At 44.2% G+C, this 23,744-nt stretch overlaps 1 protein-coding gene and 1 pseudogene across 4 annotated transcripts in view; both read left to right on the top strand.

Annotated features, from left to right (window-relative positions):
• LOC134425479 (uncharacterized) overlaps positions 1 to 20,043 on the top strand; it is a 45,477-nt pseudogene extending 25,434 nt beyond the window's left edge.
• The window catches only part of CEMIP (cell migration inducing hyaluronidase 1), a 101,550-nt gene that overhangs the window by 26,075 nt on the left and 51,731 nt on the right, over positions 1 to 23,744 (top strand). The window lies entirely within an intron of this gene.

The raw sequence follows: 23,744 nt of genomic DNA, 5'->3' as shown, positions 1-23,744 counted from the left end.
TGCCTGGAAAAATATGGAAAAATGAGATTTCTGTGGAAGGGTGAAGGAATTAAGGAGAAAAAGTGGTTTTTGGAGTTTGAAGGAAAGTAAGTGCCTGCCTAAGCAATTTCATGTATGACCCCTACTAAGAATTGTATTCCAATGATTTCTGGAATGAAAGAAATCTCAGATTGTGGAGCCCAGAGCAATCAGAGATAGAAAACCAGACTTTTACCTGTCTCAAGTGGCTTGATGTTTTATCTGTTCCTTTAAAATTCAAAATACTGCATAACCTCCAAAAAATGTTCTCTTAAAATAGTAGCATCCGTGCCAAACATGAGATGCAAATGAAATCACATTTGGATGAACTTTAACAGCAGTCTTCTAGGGTTAATAATTTCAGAAATAACCTGAGTGAACCTGAGTGAACTAAAGCTGAAGTGTTTTCAGTCCTGTCACTGTAAGCTGATGGATGGCTGTGTCCAGGATGCTGCCTTTGCAGGCTGCCCTCACACTTCCAGAGTGATCGGCACTGGGCTGGCTAAAGGAAGGCCAGAGGGGAAATAAAGAATTTGACAGGGAGATGTGTACCAGGATTTGGATGTCATTAATGTTGGATATTATAATATTTGCATGATTAACACTTTCCCTGCATCTGAGGCATGGCAGAAAGACCCAGCAGATCTTATGCCAGTGCAGACATCTGTGAGAAGGCTGGAACACCCAGATTCCTGGGGTGGGCAGGAGCTGCTGGGGATGAATTCACATGACTCAGCTGAAATTGGCAGCACTGAGAGCTGGGAATCTTGTCCAGTGAGCTCAGAGGCACTGCTGGGGTGGGTTTGCTCAGGGAGGAGGACACCAGCTAAAGCACAGCCAGCAGCAGATCCTTATCTCAATCCTTCCTTCCTAAATTCCTTCCTAAATTCCTTCCTAAATTCCTTCCTTCCTAAATTCCTTCCTTCGTAAATTCCTTCCTTCCTTCCTAAATTCCTTCCTTCCTTCCTAAATTCCTTCCTTCCTAAATTCCTTCCTTCCTTCCTTCCTAAATTCCTTCCTTCCTTCCTTCCTTCCTTCCTTCCTTCCTTCCTTCCTTCCTTCCTTCCTTCCTTCCTTCCTTCCTTCCTTCCTTCCTTCCTTCCTTCCTTCCTTCCTTCCTTCCTTCCTTCCTTCCTTCCTTCCTTCCTTCCTTCCTTCCTTCCTTCCTTCCTTCCTTCCTTCCTTCCTTCCTTCCTTCCTAAATTCCTTCCTAAATTCCTTCCTAAATTCCTTCCTTCCTTCCTAAATTCCTTCCTAAATTCCTTCCTAAATTCCTTCCTAAATTCCTTCCTAAATTCCTTCCTTCCTAAATTCCTTCCTTCCTAAATTCCTTCCTTCCTAAATTCCTTCCTTCCTAAATTCCTTCCTTCCTAAATTCCTTCCTAAATTCCTTCCTAAATTCCTTCCTTCCTAAATTCCTTCCTTCCTTCCTAAATTCCTTCCTTCCTTCCTAAATTCCTTCCTTCCTAAATTCCTTCCTTCCTAAATTCCTTCCTAAATTCCTAAATTCCTTCCTTCCTTCCTTCCTAAATTCCTTCCTCAATTCCTTCCTCAATTCCTTCCTCAATTCCTTCCTTCCTCAATTCCTTCCTTCCTCAATTCCTAAATTCCTTCCTCAATTCCTAAATTCCTTCCTCAATTCCTTCCTTCCTTCCTTCATAAATTCCTTCCTTCATTCATAAATTCCTTCCTAAATTCTTTCCTTCATTCCTAAATTCCTTCCTTCGTTCATTCCTAAATTCTATCCTAAATTCCTTCCTAAATTCCTTCCTTTCTAAATTCCTTCCTAAATTCCTTCCTTCCCTCCCTCCTTCCTTCCCTCCTTCCTCCCACTGATTCAAACCAACTTTAGAGTGATCCTGCACTTTCTTTGCCTCCATCAAACTAGAATTCCAGTGTCTCCAGGTGCTGCAGTGTGGCTGCTCCATGGCTGCCAGCCTTGTTCCCAGGGAGAGAGGGACTGGTTTGTGTCTCTCAGGGGAATCTGTCTCTCACTGACTGATGGGCAAACACAAAGCCCTGGTGGAGACCTGCAGGTTGTGTTTCCAGGCTGCTGGGGAACATTGCAGGCTCAGCAGAAATGCCTGATGAAGCTGTAGATAAGAGTTGTCTGTCTCATGCCTGGGAGTTTCTGTGTGAGGATGAGCAGGAGGATGGGCATTGATGCTTCTGCAAAGGGATGTGCAGGGCAAGGAACTCTGAGTGTTTTGGCAAGTGAACAGGAGAGCACAGGCTGGAATTCTAATGCCTAGCAATGAAGTGTGCTCCAGAATCAGTCCAGATCTGCTGAGGGTTTCTTTCAGGGCAGAAAAAGTGTCTGCAAAACCTTTATGCAGCTTCAGATCTCCAAGGGTTTTGTCTTTTTGTTGGAGTGGTTTCCATGACTCCACCCTCTCCAAGCTGTTTGTATTTTTCCTTTCCTTGGGTGGTTGATTTGGTTTGCTTTCTTTTGGGTTTTTTTTTTTTTTTGTTTTTTTTTTGTTTTTTTTTTTTTTTGTTTTGTTTTGTTTTGTTTTGTTTTGTTTTGTTTTTTTAATTTTGGGGGGCAGTGTTGGCTGTGAGGTAGTTTTTTTTCGTGGGAGTGGGGTGTTGGTATTTTTTTCTGCTTCACAAAAGTTTGAGAATTATCTGTAAGACTTATTAAGGCTTTCCTCAAAATTATTGTCCTGAAGCACAAAGGTCCATAGAGAACATCAGGCTTGTTACAAGATGGAGGAGAGGCTGGTAAGCCTGGAGGAGAGAATGCAAAACATTAATTGGTTGTAAGTGCCTACTTTTGGGTGCTGGAGAGCAGTGAAAAGGTTGGTATTTCATACAGTAATCAAAGTCAGAAATTTAATCCTTCAATTTAATGACCCAGGCATTGTGCCTGTGCAAATTTTCTAAGCAAAGGCAAATACTATTATCAAAGGCACAGGGCTGTTCAGTAAGTCAGCCAGGCTTCTTTGTGCTATCAGCACATCTAAAGATAAGAATTATATCTCCTCAAAGCACATATCTGAAGTAATAAGTCATGTTGGTGAGGCAGCCTGAAAGCAGTGGCAGTTAGATGAAGCATTCCTTGCTTTTAATGAGAACAGGGAAATACCTTCACACGTGCTCTGCTGAGGCTCAGAGGGAAGGGCTCTCCCTTGTTGGGGCTCTCTGCTGTGGTTTGACAGGGAGAATCCAGGGAAATGTGCCTGGAGGTGTACAGTGAGGTGCACAGTGCTCTTGATGAAGCAGTTGGATCCTTGTGAGAGACTCATAAAAAAAAACAAACAGGGAGGGGAGAGCCAAATTTTGTGTCAACAGCAAACAAGAGGGCCGATGCCCATGTGAGTGCCCGGGCATGTGTTCAGCCTTCCTCCTGCTGTGCTGTTTGTGCAGGGATGGGCACAGCTTCACTGCTCAGCTCTATTTCATGGGCTAAAAACCTGTGCAGGGGCTTGTTATCAAGTTCACCAGTGAGCAATCTTAATTATCTGCAAATTCAAGAGCCCAGAATGAGCTTGTGTCTTAGCTTTTCTTTAAATATCCTGGACCTTTTTGACTTTGGGTGACACAAAGCCTCCAGGAGGCTGCAACCCATCCAGAGATGGAGATTTCAGTGCAGGGAAACTTCCACAGCCCAAGTCTGCACTCAGGCTCTGGGGGACTCATTATATTTGTATTGCCAAGGCTGTGTAGGTAGATCTTTTCCTATGGCTGATTATTCAGTGCCAGTCTGATTCATACTTTCAGCTACTTGTAATTTTTGCGATTAAATTCCTTAGCGGTGATAAGGTCTGGAGAAAAGCAAAGATAACAAGAGAAGGCTAGAATGTGCTTGTTGCAGTCTTGCCCAGTTTAGAGATATTTCCTAAATTGTTTCTTTTTCAGATTAGCTTTTCCTCTTGCTTCCCAGATTGATAAATGCTCAGGAAGGCATAATTAGTATTTCAAAGCAGAGTTCACAGTTTAAAGCTGTGAATGCTTTCTTGTTCTTGTACATGCACAAGTTCTGACCCCTCCATCCCCTAGATCTGGATGCAATACAAGGAACACCACCACTACTTCCAATAATAATAGTAAAGTGCTACTTGGGTTTCATAACCTGCCCCTCCTGATAACATCTGTGATTCAGAGTTAATCATCCACACAACACAGAAGTCAGCAGATCTATTTGAATTCCCTCCTGCCTATTTAAATCCCTTAAACTACCCACAGATCAACCCATGGATGAAAGCCACAAGATTTATGTACATTTGTTTTTATAATTGGAAAGAAGCTAGAGCACATGCCAGAACACCAGGCTGCAGATTGCAGCACTCAGTGCAGCTGGGTGAAGCCTGTGCTGGCATTGCCATGTCCAAGTGATCCGAAAGCCCTGAGGTTTTCCCTCCTTGCCTGCTCCCTTGCTGGTCTCTGCCCTCTGAATTACCAAGGACACTCTGAGGAGACACATCCTTCCTGAGATGGTCGCATTACAGCAGGAATTAGAGCAATCTGAGCATCAAACAGCCCCAGGTGCTGTGGCAAACCAGGCTGCTTGGCACTTTGCAGCCTGGCTTATGAAACATGAGGGTTTTCCCTGCTTTCACCCTTCTCCTGGCCCAGGGAGTGGGGCTTGGGGGTCTTGAGGGAGCATCTGATGTGCATCCAAGGCACAGCAGCAGGAAAATGCAAAATACACAATAGCCTGTGATGGAGAGCTTGGGAAGACTTTAAAGAGATAGGAAACGAACTGGCATGGGATTCCTCCCATGAAACATGTAGGGTGGGAACAGAGATGATAAAATGATGTACTGTGCTTAAATGCAGGAAGTTCTTATTTTTGCTTGAATACATTTGTCTGCAAGCCAAAAGCTGTCTGAGTCAGACCTTGGTTTCATGAGGATCAGCAGATCTGTACCTCAGGGCAGGATCCCTCCTGTAATTTGTTGAGCTTCACAAAACCAAAATCCATTCTTTTTGCCTAAGGAGATGTGGATAAAAAAGATTTAATTTGGATTAAGATATGGCCTATGCTTTTGAATTTTTAATGGCATTTCCTAAACAGCAGTATTTAGAAAAGGCATTTAAATCTCAGCACACCTGACTCTAGTTAGCTAAACACACACCTGAATTGTTACAGTCCCTGCAAAAAGCAGTCCTCCAGAAGAGGCTAACAAAGCCCTGGGAAAATTGGCTGGGTGTTCATTCAATAGCCATATTTGTCATTGTGGAAGTTGGATGTGTTTACTGGGCTTGAGCTGAAGGCAGAAAACTTTGAAAAAGCCAAAATCTAAGGGAAGAGGAGTGAGTGACAGCTGCAGGGAGCTGGTGGGGAATGGGGGCTCAAGGAAAGCGGCTTGAGCTGGGAGAAAGGGGCAGAGGCATGGGCAGGTCCCTTCAGCCCTTGCTCTGCTCCTCCCAGCCCCAGGGAGATGTGTGGGCAGCTCTCACTCCGCCTTCCTCACCAGGCTGAGGATGAGCTGCCTGTCCTGAAAGCAGGTTTTGTGCCAGAGGAGATTCCGCCAAGTGCTGGGCAAGTTGTTGGGAGAATTTTTGTGAGAGAAAAACCAGCTGTATCCTGAGTGAGAGCAAGAAGCACTGACCTCCTGATTTATTCTTGGGATGGGTTTGGAAGCTAAACAGGGGCTGTGCGTTTTTTATGGTCCTTTGAAGTTTAAACTTCAGTCTGTAAGAGACAAACTTACCAAAGCAGCATGTGGGGATTTCTGCTTGGTTCCCATATTATGAACAGGAAAGTTTGAAATTCCCAATTCTCTCGCTCCCTTTGAAAGTTCAGCTCACGTAGATGTTGACCAAAATGTCAGAGGGGTTGTTTTTAAATAGGAGTAATAACAGTTGGGGGAGACTGACTCACTGGATGGAACTCTCTTGTTTTTTCAAGCCCAAGGAAAAAAAGATGTAATTTTCAGTTGTACTCCATGGCATTCCCTCGTTAGTTTACCCCAGATTTTCATCAGTGAGGTCAGGATTTGGACTGTGCCCTTCCATGTTCATCAGCTGTGTGACACACCACGTCAATAAACATGCTGGGGCTGTTTTCTAGAAAAACATTCATCAGCTTAGAGATCCCCTTTACTAAAATACAGCCAGGACTGACCTCCAGGATAACCAGAAACCCCAAATGGATGAAACCCATTTGCCCAGGACTCACACTGCACCTGATGTAGCCAATATTGTGTGCTGCTCACAATACTGAACAAGTGTTATTCATCCTCTCCCAGGCAGTCAGAGCCCCAGACTTGCACTTTTTGTGTCTTTATCCCAGCCAAATCTCATCTCCAAGTTACGTGACTGGCTTTACATCCCCCCACTCGGGCCAGTCTCCCCTGCTTTGCTGCTTGATCACATTTCTGATCACATTTCTCTGGTGTCTTTGCTCCTGAGAGTTCAGGGTTGAACTGAGGAGTGTTCTGAGGGCTGTAAATGAGGTATGGATGTGTGTACGTGCAGATCTCTATCTGCCACATGTTACAGAACAGGAAACCTCTCGCCTGCTTTTCTGCCTTTCCCTTGTCCTCTTTATGCTTTTGCTTATCCCAGGAAGGCTGCTCATTGCCAAAACAGAACTTTTTCAACACTTTGTCTGAGGTTTTTGCTTTACCTGAAAGAGCCAGAACTGCAAACGCCAATATCTTGGTGAAAAAAACCCAAAGACTTCTTGGGTTTGTTTCATCCATCCATTTCCAAAAGAAAATAAGCAGGATAAACTCAATGGTAAAAATGCATGAAGTGCACTGTGGGGATTGTTGAATGACAGTAATAGAGGGGCAGAAATGTCAGGTTTTATACAGTCTGGTGTCAGCAGATCCTCAAAAATTTTCAAAGTAATGTTTGAAACAGTTGAGACCCACTAAACACTGACTTTTTGTGAGTTATATTAAGGATTCCTCCTTCAAATTCCAAATTTTTTTGTAAAAACATAAAAAATGTTGGCCTGATTAGGAACATGAATGAAAAAAAAAAGACAACTGTTCCTTATCTATAAAATGAGATGAACCTTTTCACTAGAAAAAGTTGTGAACACAATTACTTAATTTTGGGGTGCAAATACCTTAAATAGTTTAAGTTAGTTTTCTACACACATTAGTATGACTTTTATTTAAACTGGTAAGTTAGACTTTCTACCTAAAAATATTTCAGTTTGTTTTTCTTGCAAGAAACTCCTAAGAATGAAGGTAGAAGACCAAAAACTGGTCCTGTGTGATAAATAAAATGTTCCACTGGCATTTTATTTATCAAGCCTGACTTCTATCCCTTGTGTTTCAAGTCTATTTGTCTCCTTTGTTTGTGCTGGTTTTTAAGCACACAAGCCTCTAAAGATACGTATGTTCCCCCAGCCTTCAGGTAGGGCTCTGAGATTGCTTTGAATTTGTAGTTTGGGGTCTCCCATGAATTCAGTGTTTCCATTTCTGGCCAGGGCAGATGAAGATATGCATGGATCTGTTTCACTTTGGACTCCATGCCCCATCCAACCTGTGCCTGATTGCTGCTCCTGGGTTCACTGTGGGTTTTGTGCAAGCTCAAGAAACAGAAATGAAGTGCAGAACTAAATAGGAAACTGTTAAACACCACTAATTTAAAGAGAAAATAACCTCCTCAATCTTTCTAATGTTTACATAGAGGATAAGTTCTAAAACCTTTGGCTTTCTCTCAGGTCTTACCAAGCCCTTTGTGGTGGGACAGTTTTTATTTCCATCTCCTCTTCCACAAACTCCAAATGAGGTGCTTTTCATTTGATCTTTTCAATGCTGGTGTAATTGATTTCATTGTTTCATTCAGCCTGCTCACCTGCACCCTGGACTGTAGCACTCCTATCCCCAAATGACCTGGCAGCTCAGGATGGTCACAGCTGTGGTTTTTAATTTTTTAAAAATTCTTTCACCCTCTAGTTTCCATTTCTGATGCCCTTCTCATTCCTTAGGGAGGTGGCAGCCAGTGTAGCACAGCACCAAAGCTGGTTCCCAGCATCTGGGGGAGTGACAAGCTCTTTTTGTGACACTGACTTCAGGGGATGAAATGCGTAAAGCAATGCAAATCACCCTTATGAAACAGCCAAATGTCCTGGGACTCCATCCTAAAAATATTCCATGAATATGGCTCTGGTGAATTTCTTTCATTTCCTCTAGTCAGAGGCCAGATCATCTGAAAATATATCCCTTTTTGAGCTGTGCTGTTATGACACAGCTGGAGCTGGTTAAAATCTAGAGGGCAGTATCTGGCTTAAGCTGATGGGTCTTTGTGTAGCTTTGATTTATTATTTTAGAACAGCCTGTCCCCTCTCCCATCCTGTAGATAGCTTTGTTTTGTTTTGATGAAAAAAACAGAAAAAGGCCAAAATAGCTTTCCTTTATTGCTGTCCATGTGTAAAGCAGAGTAAAGGTCCAGGCATGCAGACCCCTGATTTCAGCACAATGAACTGGTTTCCCCTCATTTATTGCTCTGCAGGCAGGGATGGGTGGTGGGTCACTTCAGGGAATCCTCTGCAAAAATTCTGAGCTTTGCAGAATGCAGAGAGGCAGATGATGAAGGTGGTGCTTCCTTTCTCTAAGCCAAATTTATATTTTCCATTTTTACCAGGAATGCAGACAGCTCAAAGAACACATTCAAATCCTGGAAGGTTTTGGTGACACAAGGAAAGCAAACCATGGTTCAGGCATCTTGGTGTTACATGCCGAGCCACTTAAGAGGGGAGAAAGGAGAAAAAACCCCAAAAAGCTGATTATCTTGGTGTTTAGTTTTTCTTTTCAGGTGGCTTTCTGCTTTGCACAGCACAAGTGCCTCTCTGACAGGAATGGATGTTGGGGTCTTTTGTGGGAGATCCTTTCTGTCAATAAAAGAATTTCACTGTATCTGCAGCTTTGCCTCTGAGGCTTGTACCAAAGGTTTCTAGTTTGGAGCCTTTTTTTTCTGAAAGAGGGTGGAAATAGGAATCACAGGATGAAGGAAAGGCATAGGGGCAATTTTGCTGTAAATGTGTAAGCCGAAATTTGGGGAAACAGGAGTTAAAAGATGATTTAACTTTATCCTTAGTTATTCTAAACTGACATTGAAGAAACAGCCAGGAAGAAAATGGAAACCATAATAATAAACTTCACTGTAAAGTGGAGGAAGCAGGTCTCTTTAGACTGTGGCTCTGGTTCAAGTTGGAGATTACTTTTCTAATTCCTGAATCTGTGCCCCAGGAGAAATGTCTGCTGGATGCTGGTTCCCTCTCCTGCAGCATTGAGACAGAGTGGGTATGTGACTGGCTGTACCTCAGCCTTGCAGGGCAAGGAAGAGAAAATCCATGGTTTTAAGCCATGCTGGCACCTGACTCAAAGTTCTCAGAGGTCACCCGGGGTCCCTGGATCAGACCTCTGTAATAAGCAGCCGTTGTTTCCAGACAAAGCAAAAAAATCTGATTTTCTTTGGCTTAGAGGGTTTGTTGTGTTTTTTTTTTTTTTAGAGCAGAAAGAGAACCTCAGAGGACATTTCTTTGTTTTCCCCTGAAGTCTGTACTCTTGGCTGCAGACCATCTCTCTGTACTCAAGCCCTTAAGCGCATTTTTTCCCTTTGCCCCTGCCTGCCCTTTTTGCCAGCAGAGGAGACTGTCTGTGTGTCACCCTCTGCCATCCCAGGGGACACTGGCTGTGTGTCACCCTCTGTTATCCCAGGGAAGCTGTGTCCAGGTGGTGGCAGGTGTCCCAGCAAGGGACAGGGACAGTGCCCAGCACATGGAACTGGTGAGTGGCTCTTCCACCCAACAGGGCTGAGCCCTGCTGTGCCCCGGCTGGGCAGCAAACCCTCGGGGTCTTTTTCTTACCCCAGCACCTCCTTTCTCCTTCTCACAGGTAAAATTCAGGTCTGTCTGCCTTGCATGCTCTCCTCCCTGATTTCAGGCCAAAAAGGGTTTCCAGGCTGGAGTACCTGGGGTAGTTCTTTGCCTGTACCCAAGCTGAGATTGGCAGTGCTGCTCAGAAAAGGGCTGGTTTCTAGGCTGGACTGGGCTCCCTGTGCATCCCTGCTGCTTACATTGCAGCATGGTGTAAATATTTGTTTAAACCCATTGTACCCCAGAGGGCCATGACACAGTTTGTGAAGCTTCAACCTCCTCATATGCCCACAAAAAGAGATTTCTAAAATCCTCCCATTCTAAAAATCAGATTTTGTGAAAAAAGGTGAGCACCAAAACACTTAATATGGAGGCATGAAGACTCCTGAAACTCTTGCAGTGTCTTTGTGAGGCTTGAGGACACCTTTGGTTAAAAAAACATATTACGAAACTGTGTTTCTCAGTCAGCTAAAATAGTTAGGCAGGAAAAAAAGTGTTTTGTGGTTTAACCATGAGTCCCATGATGCTTCACCTGACTAAGCAGCTACTTCAGGGATCAATCTACAGTTGCCAGATTTGAAAATAAGATGGGATATATTTATTCATTCAACCATAACACATGAGCAATCGAATCCCGGAATGCCTTCCCTGCAAACCAGGCTCCTTGATGATGGCCAGGTCTCTCTCATCACAGGAATTGTGAAACACCAATTTGGTAATTAAATCTCCTTTTCCTAAAAAAAAAAAAAAAAAAAAAAGGTTGCCCAAATTCTGTAAACATGTTGTTTACTACTAAATAGCAGGAAAATGGTCACACGTGTGGGGGGAGAGCCTTGAGCTGCCAGCAGCCATCTGGAGCTGGCACATGCAGAACGATGGGTCTAACCTGACTCAATTCTGGCAGTGTCAGCACTTTGCTTCTCTCTTCAGTTCAGCAGTTATTTTTTTAGCCTTTCAGAGTCCAGAAGTTATGGGAATGGCTTTTTTCTTTTCCTGTTGTTGTTTTTTAGACTATTTCATGATGAGTGGGATGTTTCCCCTTCTTTTTTTAACCCCACATGCTGGATCCTTGGAAAGGAACCAAGCTTACTCAGTCTCTCTTCCAGACAAATAGAAACAAATATTTAGTTTTAAAAGAGATAGAAGGAAGGAAGAATCCCTGTATAACTCATGTATCTTTTTGATCCTGGAGCTGAACTGAGCTGTTTATACAATTTCCTCAGCCTGAATTGCAGAATGGACAGGATTGAACGCATACTTGGAACAGTTAGAAATAAAAACGAGCTCCAAAGGCCAGAAGCCCTGGCTGCCTTGGAGCTTCTGTCATGCATGGTTTGGGCTGAGCTGGTGCTGGTAACTCCAAGCAAACCTGTGTTCCCCTGCACAACAGCCTCAGCACAGCTGCTGCTCCTCCTCTGGTGGATATCACCATGCCTTGGGGGCATGGTGACGACCTGGGTGCCCATTCATGGCACCTCTCCCCCTCATTCTTTTCTTTTAAAGCAGAAAGGACTCTTGGGAGGGCTTATTTTAGAAGAGCTTTGAATTGCTGCTGTGTTTCAAACCAGCAAGTAATTCCGGTTAACAGGAATAACTGAAAAACTACAGGCAGCTTTTCTGCTCATCTGCTGTAAATTCACCCCACTGTAAATCCTGCAGAACTGTCTCAGGCTTGTACAGATCTGCACTTGATTTTAGAGCCAGGCAAAATGTGTGAAATCCATGCTCAACTTACTTCAAGCCAGAGTGTTTATCAGAGGATCCCTCAAACTGCAACAGCCCTTTTATAAATACTGATATTGAACACTTAAATGTGAATCAGGATCGCAATTTGAGTAAGGGATTCTTACTTGTGGGATCATGTATATCTGGGCATTGATAGCCAGTGTGGTTTTGCTCATGAAAACCAGTTAACAAGGCAATTTTAAGGCTGTCTCTGGTGTAATTTCAGGTTGCTATCAGTAGCACACCTGCAGCTGAGAACATAAGGATCCAGATCCCGTCTCTTGGCAGGACAGACATACAAACCCACTTTACATCTGCATTCATTAAGGTATTTTGTGTCTTACTGGATTTGAAGCAGAGGTTAAATAGGGGAAGCTTTATCTCCAAGGAAAGTCACTGCAGAATCTTGCTGAGCCTTGGCAGAAGGAAATAGGAAGTTCCCTTGGAAGGGGCAAAGTACATTGTTCTCCCTTACAATTAATTTAAGTTACTGGGAGTTCCTATTCTATTCAGATGAGGATTTGAGCTCTGAGGGGGGAAAAAAAGGCTTTTTATCACCTCAGAAGAAGAATTAACACCACTGCTCTAATGTAGAGGTAGGGGAGGAAAAAGCAAACTAGAAGCCATTGTTTACAAAGGATGTGGGGGAAAAAACAAGTTTGTTTTTCTGATTATCTCTGCTGGCATTGCACTAAAAGATTAAAAAAAACTATATTTCACTACTAAAGAGGTTTGGAACTGTCAGGTTGTCCCTGCATTTGCCTTATATCTGTCTAGACAGAGAAGGGTGACTGAAATAATTCTTGCAAGGACACTGCCAAGGCTTACAAGCCTGCATGCTACTGAATTATAATTAATGCTAACAAATGCCAAGCAAAGCTGGTACAGCATCCTTAAGGAATATGAGAAGCCAAGGTTTCTTGCTAGTCAAAAATGTATTCCAAGCCATTAGCAAGCAGGTGTTAGTGAAGGCAGCATCCTGCCCGTGGTGAAGCACAGACACCTGTGTGTGCAGCACTCATGGCACAGGTGGGGAATCCTCAAAGCTTCTTTGTCTTTTCTGAGGCTTTAATGCAAAATGTTGTTTTCCTAAGGTAAGGGCAAATGGTAAAGGGTAGTGCCTAAAGGGGGATTCTTACCCTAAATCTTGAAAGGCACAGAACATTTGGAAAATGAGGGAGGACGTGTTTTGTTCTTGTGTTGCTGAACGAAATGCAAAAGTCAGAGATGTTTTAAATTTCTGATCCAAGCTTCCCCAAGGGCTGAGTGAGCTGGCTGTGGTGTGCCCTGCCCCAGGTCCCACCCATGGCCTGGACATTCGTGTTTCCCTTACCCTTGACCCCATATAGCACTCAGCATCCTCTGACATCTTGCAGAAGTCACTTTTTAACACTTGGCTCCCACATTAAGCCTGGCCTTATATTCCCTGGAGATATACATGTTTCAGATTGATGGGATGTGAACTTCCTGGTGCCTGCAGGCTTTGGGAAACTGTGTCCACTGCAGTCTTGTGCACCCTGGGTTTAGTGATCTGACAGCCTGACCTCGCTGTGCTGTTGCTCTCCTTGGTGGAGGTTCTGCTCTCTCAGCATGGGCTGTCCCCAAGATGTTGGCAGGACACACCAGTGCCAGGCTGCTCAGGTATTTCTAAAAGTAAAAACCATGGCACATCTTGAGATGTGTAACCTGGGGAAGGAGTTCTTGCTGTAGGAGAGGAGCAAGAGCTATTTCTGCTACAGTTTCAAGGCACTGGGACAGGCCTTCCAAGAAGGAATAGTTTGGTTTGGATATTTACATTTTCAGGGAAAACAACAAAAAAAAGCATGTGTAATTTCTATTCCTCTGTCTGCTGTCTCAGCACCTCTCCCTTGCTCCATGGGCAAATCTGCTTTTCCCAGTGACAGTAATTTTCCCCACATGAAAGGAAATTGTATTAAGGCTGAACTAAGCATTTTACTCTCAGGATTCTTGGCTTCCTATATGTGTCTTACTAATCCACAGAAGATGCTGATGACCTCATTGCTCATGGTTTTGTACCCCTTTCAGAAGGGGTTTTGCTTCCTCCTTCCACTGACCAACAATCAATGATGTCACTTCATCTGTGCCAATGATACATTTAAAATTATAGGTATTTTTAATATGTAGATGTTTTCCTTGCTTGTAACTCCCTTGTGGAGGAGCAGGATCACAGTCTAAGGCTCCTCAGCCTGCTTGTATATAACCCACCTCTGCTTTTCTCACTGCAGGTAAATGGCACAGTGCTCCTGCTCACCAGCACTGGGATATTCTTTGTGGTGATGGATGAATGTTCAGGAGTCATGGTAGGCAGTACTTTGACACAGTTACCTGTGAAACCCTGCCCTTGCAGTAACTGAAAATGTTCAGACATCCATAAAAGAGAGGTAAGAAAACTGCTGAGACTCCACTTTGTGTAGCAACCTGTGGCTGATAGACAAAGAAAGGAAAATGATGTCATTTCATAACCAAACCTGTGCTCTGAAGAAATCTGGCACAAACTAAAATGCACAAATCCCAAGCATCAGCCAGATAAGAGGAGCAGCATTTCTCTCCCAGGATTGTGCAGATTAGAGCAGACAAACAGGTTTTCTAGAAAACTGGCAATTTCTTCTAAATAAGCCAGTCATTTTCCAGCATGGAGAGATAAGATCCTTGCAATGACACTTGCACCCATCCCCATGCCCAGCCACTTCCTGGCAGCCAGTGATTCAGTTTTCCATTTTGGAAACAAGTCCATTTCTGTTTATTCTTGCTGATTGTTTTTGTCTCCTGTGACAGATGAAAACCATAGGTGTGCCAGATTTTCCAGTGTGATTTTCTTGGGTGAGCCAGTGACTGCTCCTGCCTGCCTGCTGGCTCTCCTGCCTTGTGTGGGCCCTGGCCATGGCCTGGACCATCCCTGTTTGTGTCTGTCCCACATTCCTTGTGGCTTTCTGTGCTGCCACACAAACATGGAACAACAGAGATGGACAGATATATTCTTGGCTGCAGGCAGGAGCGGGTCAAGTAGCCAGAAAACAGATTTTCAGTCCAAGGCATTTCTGAGCAGTTCATGGCCAGAGATTTGAACACTGCTGAGTTATTGCATCTGCATTTCTGCACATGAGTGTGTGCAGGTATCAGATGTGCATGAAGGGACACAGACCCATGCAATGTCTGTACATTCACTTTGCTTTCCTGGTAAAATTTTGCAGTAAGGCATTCAGTTAAATGTGACTACTCCATTCCCTGCAGGTACAACTCACTGGAGGCTGAAAGGACATCTGTGAGACCAAAGATTGAAAATTGATTGAGAATCAGGGCCAGGATATAAATGGTTTCAGAGTCTCAGCACTCCCATAAGTCACAAATGCACTCACAACCATTTGGGCTTGTTTTGATGCCATGTGAGGCACAGGATTAATCTAGGATCATTTAAATGGAGGTTTAAACTTGGGAGAGCTTTCATGGGATTGAAATTAAGGGGATTTAGGTGTTCTTACAGTCAAGCATGCTCCTACATACTTTTCAGTATTGGAGCTTAAAGGTCTTGAAGATCCTTAATGAAGGAATATTTTGCATTCGTGCAGTAATTACTGTTCTTTTCAGATCACTTATCCTTGTGTGCTCTAGAAATATCACAGACCTGCTGGGCATGTCTGAAATGTCAGTTTTTGTCAAGTTAGCTTCAGAAAAGCCTATTATCTTCCACAAGGGAGGTAAATGTATTTATTCTATCATGTTTCTTTGGCTTTTTATTGCTTTCCATGTTTCTTTGGCTTTTAATTAGGTTGGAAAGCACAGAAGAATTACTGCTGTGTGTCCCACCCAAAAATGTACAGCAGTTATACAGTGCTTATCAATATCCTTCCCACCACAATATGCCAGTGTAACCCAGTGGAAACCTCTTGGCTTAGGGGTGGTGAGAAAGAGGAGAGTTATTTCAGGGTTTTGACTCCACTTTGCCAGTGAGAAGTTGTGTGCTGCAAATTTTTCATCCTGAAGGGAGCTTGGTTTTCTAACAAAAAAAAAAAAAAAAAAAAAAAAAGAGAGAATCATTTGATAAAGATTCCATCTTGAAAGTTCCAATTCTTTGTGAGGAAAAACAATCATAACCTGAAAAGTTGATGAAAAAGAAAGCAGTCTGCAGTGAAATAAGAGCTATTTATTGTTTTGGATAGAAGGATGGTGAAATCCATAGCTTGGGATAGTCCTTACAATTTTACCTTGTATTACTGCAGGAAATCCATTGGTATCATTGGTCTAGAAAATCCATGCTAGGTTTCCTACTGGAAAACTAGAGGCTATTGAGTCCAGGTTTGGATGAATAATGATGAGTGATAAGGAAATCAAGAAAACAGCCACCTAACTTGATGCAGGTTTCAGAGATCAGATGCAAAATTGACTGTGTTTCCAGCTTCTTGTTTTTTGGGATGGAGGTAGGAGAGCTGGTTGCAGGCAGCTGGAGACTTTTTCCCCACTGCTTTACTGAAATTCATATCAATTTTTGGCTGAAATTTCAAAGCTCATTGCTATGACCATTCCAGGGGAGGACAACACAGTCTTTACAGCAGAGGCAGTGACTTCATTTTGGCGCATGTTTGATTCGTGAGAAGCTGCTTCTTCTTTCATCCTTTGAAAAGCAAAAATTTGATGTTTTCTTTTTTGCTTTTGTCCTGAAACATTATTGTTTCATTCTTTCATCAAAGCCCTGAATACTTTTGAAAGGAATTTTTTTATTAAAAAGGCATCTTTTTTTTTTTTTTTTGTTTGTTTTGCCGAACTTTGTTCCCTGAACCACCTGTGCCACCCTTTTGGCTGTTTTGGGAGCTTGGTTCAGGCAGGGCCAGCACCACCCTGGGGACACTGGCTGGGGTTTTGTCCTGTCCCTGCCACCTTGGTGGCATCCTGGTGCTGGCAGTGGGGCTGAGCTGCTGCTGGCTGATCCCAAGCTGCCCCTGCTTTGCCTTTCCTAAGGGCAAGGGTGCTCACCCATGTGCCTGCCCTGATTTCCAGTCTGGGGAATCATGTTCTGCTCATGAGCCTCCTCCTGCTGCTTCAGGTATTTGGACTATTTTGACTTCACAGCTCCAGGACTGCATTTCAGGGCAGGCTGGAGCATTTCTCCCAAGCACACATTGCTTCTGCCAAGGATAATGCAAAAAAAAAAACCCCAATCCTCTCGACCCCAGCGGGATCAGGATTTAGGGTCTTGTTTCCTGGTTTTGCAAAACTTTATTTAAATTAGGAGTGTTTACAGGAATAGTCTCGATCCAGCCAGCTGCAAATAGCCTTGGGAGCCTTTGCAATGAAAAACATAATATAAACACAAGACATTATTATTAAAATGGAAGAATACATAATGCCTTTGTACTTTGGGACAGCAGAGGACCAGAGAAGAGCTGACATGAGGGATAGTCAAGGCATAACAGGATGAAACAGATGTAAACTAATAAAAGAAGGATTCAAAGTGTCTAACCGTTTTCAGGTAGTCAAATAAGTAGAAGTAACAGTGTTATTTAAAAATACAGAGTAAAACAATATTTTTGCTAACTGACATCTGGGTACCTGGCTTAGCTTGCTGAAACACCCAGCAGATCCATGAGGCAGCAAGTTTACAGTTTCAGTGAGGCTCATTCCCACTTCCATCCGCTTTCTCTCTCCTGTATGCTCTGTAATTTTAATTCAAGAAATGAAAGAAGGGCTAAGAAAGGTCCATGATGTGTGGAGGGATCCCAGGCTGTGCTGCTGGTGAGTGAACTGCCACACCCAGAGGGTCACTCCTCTCCCTGTGTCTGTTTTTCAGGGAGTTTTGCCAGGCTTGGCTATAAAGGACAAGCCAAACCATCCTGGATTAAAGTCTTTAATCATGCTGGTTATCAGAACTTATCTTCACCATTATGTTCCCTTGAAGCTGTAAGAATATCAGTGTCCTGGTAATACTGTTGAGCCACTAAAATTTGCTTTTTCTCAGACCTGCTTGGAGCACATCCCTGCAAAGGCTGGGGTGCCCCGGGGCACTGCTGGGGAGCACCAGCCAGGCAGAGCCCAGCAGCACCACCACCACCAAAACCTGCTGTTCTTCCTGGATTGTACCAAACTGATGTGTTCGCTTGTATATTTTATAACCAATAAATATATTCTCACCTGGCCCTCTGTGGTAGAGCTTTATTTTTCAATCTGTGCCTTACAGAGAAGAAAAGGGGCAGTCTGTGGGCTGCCCTTCCCTGGGGGAAGTGTTTAAACATATCTGTGATTTGGGATCAAAAGGTAAGTTATAAAGGCAAGAGTTGCTCTGTGGTAACTGTGGGACTACAAATGAAATTTGGCGTGGAAATTTAGCAATTCCAGGGAAATATAAGCAAAGGTAAGGAATTTTCCCTTCATTCCTGCTTTTACCCATTAATGTCTGCTTTTTGAAAAAGGTGTCCATCTGCTGTGGCATCTTAGGTGAACTCAGCAACCTCTGCTTGGTCAGTGTGCAGTGACCTCATGGCAATGTCTTCTAATCAAACTGAGCACAGAGCACAACAAGGAGTTACAAATGTGTTTCTGTCTGAAGCTAATGACTACTCAAATGATGTTTGTCTAACTGATGTGAGCACTTAATTAAGGGCCTACAGGAATAAAACCCAGGATGAAGTATGTGCTGCTTAAAGTTTTGTGTTCCTTTCAGGCAATGCTTGTGTTGGCTTTTGGCTCCCATTGAGGACTGAAATATTGTCAGTATTATTGGTTAATTCTCTTTGCTTTATGTTTATGCTGCAGATGTTTGAAGTAAAAACAAAAATAAGAGATTTATATGCAAAGTGAGAAAAAACTGGTGGCCTCACTGACTGCAGCTAGGCACAAGGTGACCCTGAAATGATGAAAGAGTCACTTGGGTTTGAACATGATGCTTGGTGACAATAGTGAAGGGACAGGTGATTTCAGATCATCCTTGAATAACAAGGGCTGCTCAAGCAGGTGGGTGAAGGTTGTGTAACTGATGTCCTGTTGTTTCTCTGGCATTCTCAGAAATGGCCAAACAAGTTGCTGCAGGGAAAGGTTAGAGTTTTGTTGGCCAGATTTCTGCTGCCTGGTGAGTGATTGCTCTGGCATCCATGTGCTGGCCAGCTGACTTGTGCCTCTGAGTGGGGATGGGACGCTTGCCTCCATCACACCCATTCTGCCATGGTCCTGGGATGTGTTCCGAGAGGACAGCCAGAAGGTTTACAGGCAGAAAAGGAAATTCTGGCTCCATCCCCACACCAGGTGGGAGAGGTGAGAGTTGGGTTTGCCTGGCTTGCCAGAGAGTGTGAAGAAATCAGTAATGCTGCTCCGTAAAGGTAAGATAAATCATGATGCATGGGACATCATGGGGCTGAGAATGGTACAACAGCCTGAGCAGCTGGAATTGACCCTCTAGGGAGATCCCTGAAGTCCTTTGGAACTCCTATTAATAGCTAATTGTTGTGATTTCTGATGCTGCACAGGGGGAAAAAGCAAGATGTTTTTGGCTCATAAGCATAAGCCCAGCACTGGAACAAATACTCACAGAGCAAGCTTTTAGCTTCTGGGAGATTTATTTGATAATCTGTGACATGTCCAGACCCTGGATCCCAATAAAACTTTGCAGAGCTCTAACCCCAGGCTGAGACTAAACAATTGGCAAAGGAAGAGCCTGGTGAAGGAAGGAGAGGAATGTGCCTAAACCTCTGAAAAATCTCTATTCCTCCTCCCGCCCCAGAAGGAGAGCAAATGGCAAATGTCCTGGAGAGGAAGGCGTGGAGTCGTGGCGAGCCAGATGCAAACACTGAAGTACCACAAAAGCAAAAAGAAAAATATTTACATCCTGATGCAGTTATTTGGGTAGTTAAAAGCAGCAGTTTGAAGAGGATTCAGGATGCTGTGATCCTCTCCAGCCACAGCAGTCGCTTTCCTTACCTTGGGAGGGACACAGCCCTGTGACCAGGGACGCTCTGCAGAGGGTACTGTTCCTCCAGGGCCTGCAGGGACATCCAAGGGGATGTGTTCAGAGGCTGCTGCTAACTTGGCACGCACCAGGAGCCCGTGTGAATGAAGCTGTGGGGTAAGTGCTGCATGCCTGTTGTGTTGCAAGGAAGCTGCCCTGTTCCTCCTGGGGTTTCCTGAGGATATCCAAACACTGTGCTGGAGTCCACAGGGACTGTGTGTGTGTCCTTGCGGACTCACAGCTAATCCAGGTGTGCATGCAGGGTGTGTGGCCGTGCTGGTCATCCCCAGGGCATTTCTGCATTTCTGGCATCCCCTGGCAGCACAAGCTTGGCTGGCAGCAGGCACAGCAGAGCCAGTGCACCCTGAGCCTCAGCAAACGGGGCTCAGCTTCCCACTCCTCCAAACTTCATGTGCTGGAGGAGGGTTTAATTCAGTGAAATGCTGAGCGCTTCGAAAGCATGTGAAACTGGGACTCAGTCAGCCTCGGATGGGTGGAGTGATGGGAATTGTAAATGATTTTTGTTTAAACAGAGCCAAAAATTGCTTCCTTTCCTCTTCAAAGTCTGTAAGCCTCTGAGAAAAAATAAAAAGTAAATTCTTCAGAAAAGTATAGCTTTAAAAAAAGTAAATTCTTCAAAAAAAAGTATAGTTTTATTTTCCCCCTTTTATTTCTGTCTCAAAATAGCTTGCAAATATTACAACAAATTAGCCAACACCTTCTTTTTCTTTAATTTATTCATCATAAAAACTTCCTCTAACTCCTGCTCCGCATTCAGAATCTATTTTTATGGACATTAGGAACCAAAGAATTTCCAGCGATGTTTATACAGAATATGTGAGCAGAACCTTCTTGTTGGGAAAGTTATTAGATAAATTTATAAGAAACCAAGGTTCACTGGGAAAACAGTCAGAATGTTGCTTTTGACTCCAGTATTGATTCATTGAGAATTAAAGTCTGTTCCTGAGTTTAATCCTCCTCCTCTTGCTAGTAAAAACGAGCAGCTGATGTGTGGGTGGCAGGCAGAAGAAAAAGATGTGGAGCAGAGGCAGCTTTGCTCTGCCATGCTCTGGGACTGAACAGCATTTCCATTAGCAATCCCCAGAAATTCCTGTGTTTATTTTCTGAAGGCTTTAGCTGTGCCTGTGGCTGGGTGTGTGAAAATCCCCTCTGTATGTCACTGTAGCAAGGGCTGGCATGTTCTCAGGTCAGAAAAGCAAACGTGCACCTCAAATCCATCTTCCCAGCTGGGGCTAAAATGCAAAATTCCACGAGCGGGGCGAGGGGACCTGCTGCCATGCAGTGTCAGCAAGGAGGGAGCAGAGGCGTTAATTCAACAGCTCCTCCCTCTCTCGGGAGCAGCTTCCAAATCTATGTTGGCCTCCCTGCATATGCATGAGGAAAGATGCAGCAAGGTTTCAGACAGAAACTGCTGCAGCCTCAGCATCAGTGCTCTGGGCTTGGTGCACTGTGGCCCTGGCACTGACCCCTCAGGGTCTCTGGGAGCATCTTCCTTGCAGAGGGGCCCTTGGGGCACTTTAGTGTCTGCTAGGAGTTCACTCCCCATCAGGTAAAACGTTCCTTTTCCCTGTGAGCTTTTCCTGTCCTCTGGGGATGGTGCTGGATCCCCACTTTGCCCCCATGCAGCTTGGTGGTCTCTTTCACTGGGCAGTAGCAGCAACAGGAGCCACATGGTTTGCTGCCCCCATTTGCCATCTTTTTCAGGAGAGATCAGGTAACTGCTGCTTTTTTCCAGTCCTTGCCTCATTTTTTAATGGTTTGTGAATGATCCCTTTATGTCCTGCTTGACAAAGTGAAAGGAGCAGCCTCCAGCAGATGCTGAAGGTGCATCCTCCAAAGAGTGTCAGGTCAGTCTTAAAAAGCACTTCTAAACCAGTATTGGGAGAAACCAGTACTTCTCCCAGTATTGGGAGAAACTTTAAAAAGTTTTGTTTCCAGGTTTGGGTGGTTGGTCCAGAGTTGTGCAAGGGGGCGAGTCACGGTGTGTGTTTCTGAATGACCCTGGAAAGCTCTGATCTGACCCTTCATATTCAGGGTGTCTGTGTGACCCCACCATGTGAGGATCCAGCTTCCTCAGAGCTTTTCTTCACCGTTTTGTTCTCAGAATTGTCCTCAGTGTGTTTCCTCCATGGGCAGGGTGGTGGAAGGGATTCCTCTCTGCAGTGTGCTTTCCAGTGCAGCATCGCTGCTGACACCTGCCAGCAGCCAGCTGAGGACTGATGGTTTCCTGCATCTACTTTTAGCATTGTCTGCTGCTATTGTTCACTTTTTTGGAAAGGTTCAGCAGCTGGGAATCATTTCAGAGAGTCTGCCTTGCCAGATCCAAGGATGTGAGTCCCACTTGCCATTGCCAGGCAGCTTTTAATGGCTGGATAGAAAAGCTTTTCTCGCCCAAGAGAGAACTCCCAGATGGTATTTGAGGAAGGCTGGAGATGTGAGGCTCAGGCAGCCACTTGCACGGCCCTGAGAGCCTGCAGGGAGATTGGTTGACACTGGTGGTTACATCAGAGCTGGAGCCTGCTCAAGGATGTGTGGTTGTGTCCCCTGGGCTCCCAGTGCTGAGCCAGGGAAGCGCTGCCTGGCAGGAGATATCTGCTCCTGAGCCTGCTCCTGCTCCTCAGGGACCAGGCAGTCACTATCTCTTCCTCCTCTCATACTGAACAATCAAACCAGACATGCCTGGACCCAGTGTTTGGGAAAGATGCTGAATGGAGAGGTTTGGAAGGAAAATTCCTGAGATTATCCTCCGAGCAGCATTTTTCCAGCCCGCTGTTAGTCAGAGCTGAATCAGAGGAGTCAGATCCTCTTGGCCCTCTTGGCTCCCAGCCTTTCCAAGGCAAGTGCCAGTTCATACTAACACTGCAATGAACTCGGAATCAAACACCCTGCCTCAGTCACAGAATAAGCAGGATATTCTGTGGACTGGGGCAGATCAGACACTGTGAAAACATCAGAGCCCTGGCACACAGCTGATGCCTCTGAAAATGACATGTCTTCCCAGTGTCTGATTACTTGTTTTGAGCTCTGCTGATGAAGATGGATGCAATCAGGGAAGCAGTCCCTGGTGAGCAACAAGGGATATAAAATCAGAAGCCATTTTCCACAACCTGATGGTGAGTACTGTGCAGTTCCTGGCTCTAAAGAAAGCAAAGCCTGAGAAATTTCTTGATGTAGTTTCCTACTAGTTTGCTACAGGTCTGTGCCAGAGGTAAGGTTTCAAAAAAACTACTTTGAGCTTTTAATGAGCCAGAACAAAAACATTTCTTTGCTACCTGCACAGCAATAGGAGAGCAAATGCATGCCACTGTCAAAAAAGCAGTCCCTTCTTTTTATCCCTGTGAAACCTTATATCATCTGAGAATATTTTATGGGCAAAACCTCACTGATTGGAATCTGACTTTATGGAGCACTAACACACAGTTGTGTCCACACTGTGAGAAATGCTGTTTATCTGCAATGACCATCCTGTGGTATTACCTCTTGTTTAGTTCTTCCTCAATCATTCCAGCAGAGCCTAATGACTGGGTCTGCAGATCAAGCTGTGCAATAATCACTAATAAATCCTGGCATTTTAATGGTGACTGCTGTACTTTGGGTGTACCTCTAATAGTGTTTCTTTGAAAGAGCTCTGGCTTATCCAAAGCTGATGGTTGATGCTGTTAAAATGTCAGACACGTGCAGCCTGGCTCTGGCACGAATTCCATGGCGACGGCGCTGCTCTGATAATGTGCATTATTCAAAGTTATAGCACTGCTAAGTGCATTCCTCCCTTCCACTGCTCTCTAACAGCATTTCAGCACCTGATAGACTCCACCAAGCCCTGGGTCTATGCTGCTTCCAGAGCTCAGGGCTGTCAAACACACTATACCAAAGCAAACAAACATTTCCCTGGCAAAATATTTCCTGTAAAATCTGGTCCTAGAGCTGTTTGTACTGCAATCATTGGGTTACATGTTTTGAACCTGTCATTGTACTTTGAGCTGTGGCACCTTTATGAACAGTACAGATGTATTTTACATATACACCACAAAATTTGCTCCAGAATAAATCCTGGCTTCTTTCATTCTTTTTCTTGTGTTTTTGTTGTTGTTTAGCTTATATTAACAAGTGACATGGAAAACAACATTTGTTTTTGCCCTAAAGGGATTGGAGTACCCTGGAATTGTTTTTCAGTGTTCTTTCTTTGTGTTGAACTAAACTGTGTGATGCATACATTTATCCAGTTTCAGCAGTGGGATGTGA

The sequence above is a fragment of the Melospiza melodia genome, chromosome 15 (genome assembly GCF_035770615.1).
Source record: "Melospiza melodia melodia isolate bMelMel2 chromosome 15, bMelMel2.pri, whole genome shotgun sequence".
Classification (NCBI taxonomy): domain Eukaryota; kingdom Metazoa; phylum Chordata; class Aves; order Passeriformes; family Passerellidae; genus Melospiza; species Melospiza melodia.
Note: the sequence above shows the minus strand (reverse complement) of the source record. Positions and strands in the feature narration are given on the sequence as shown.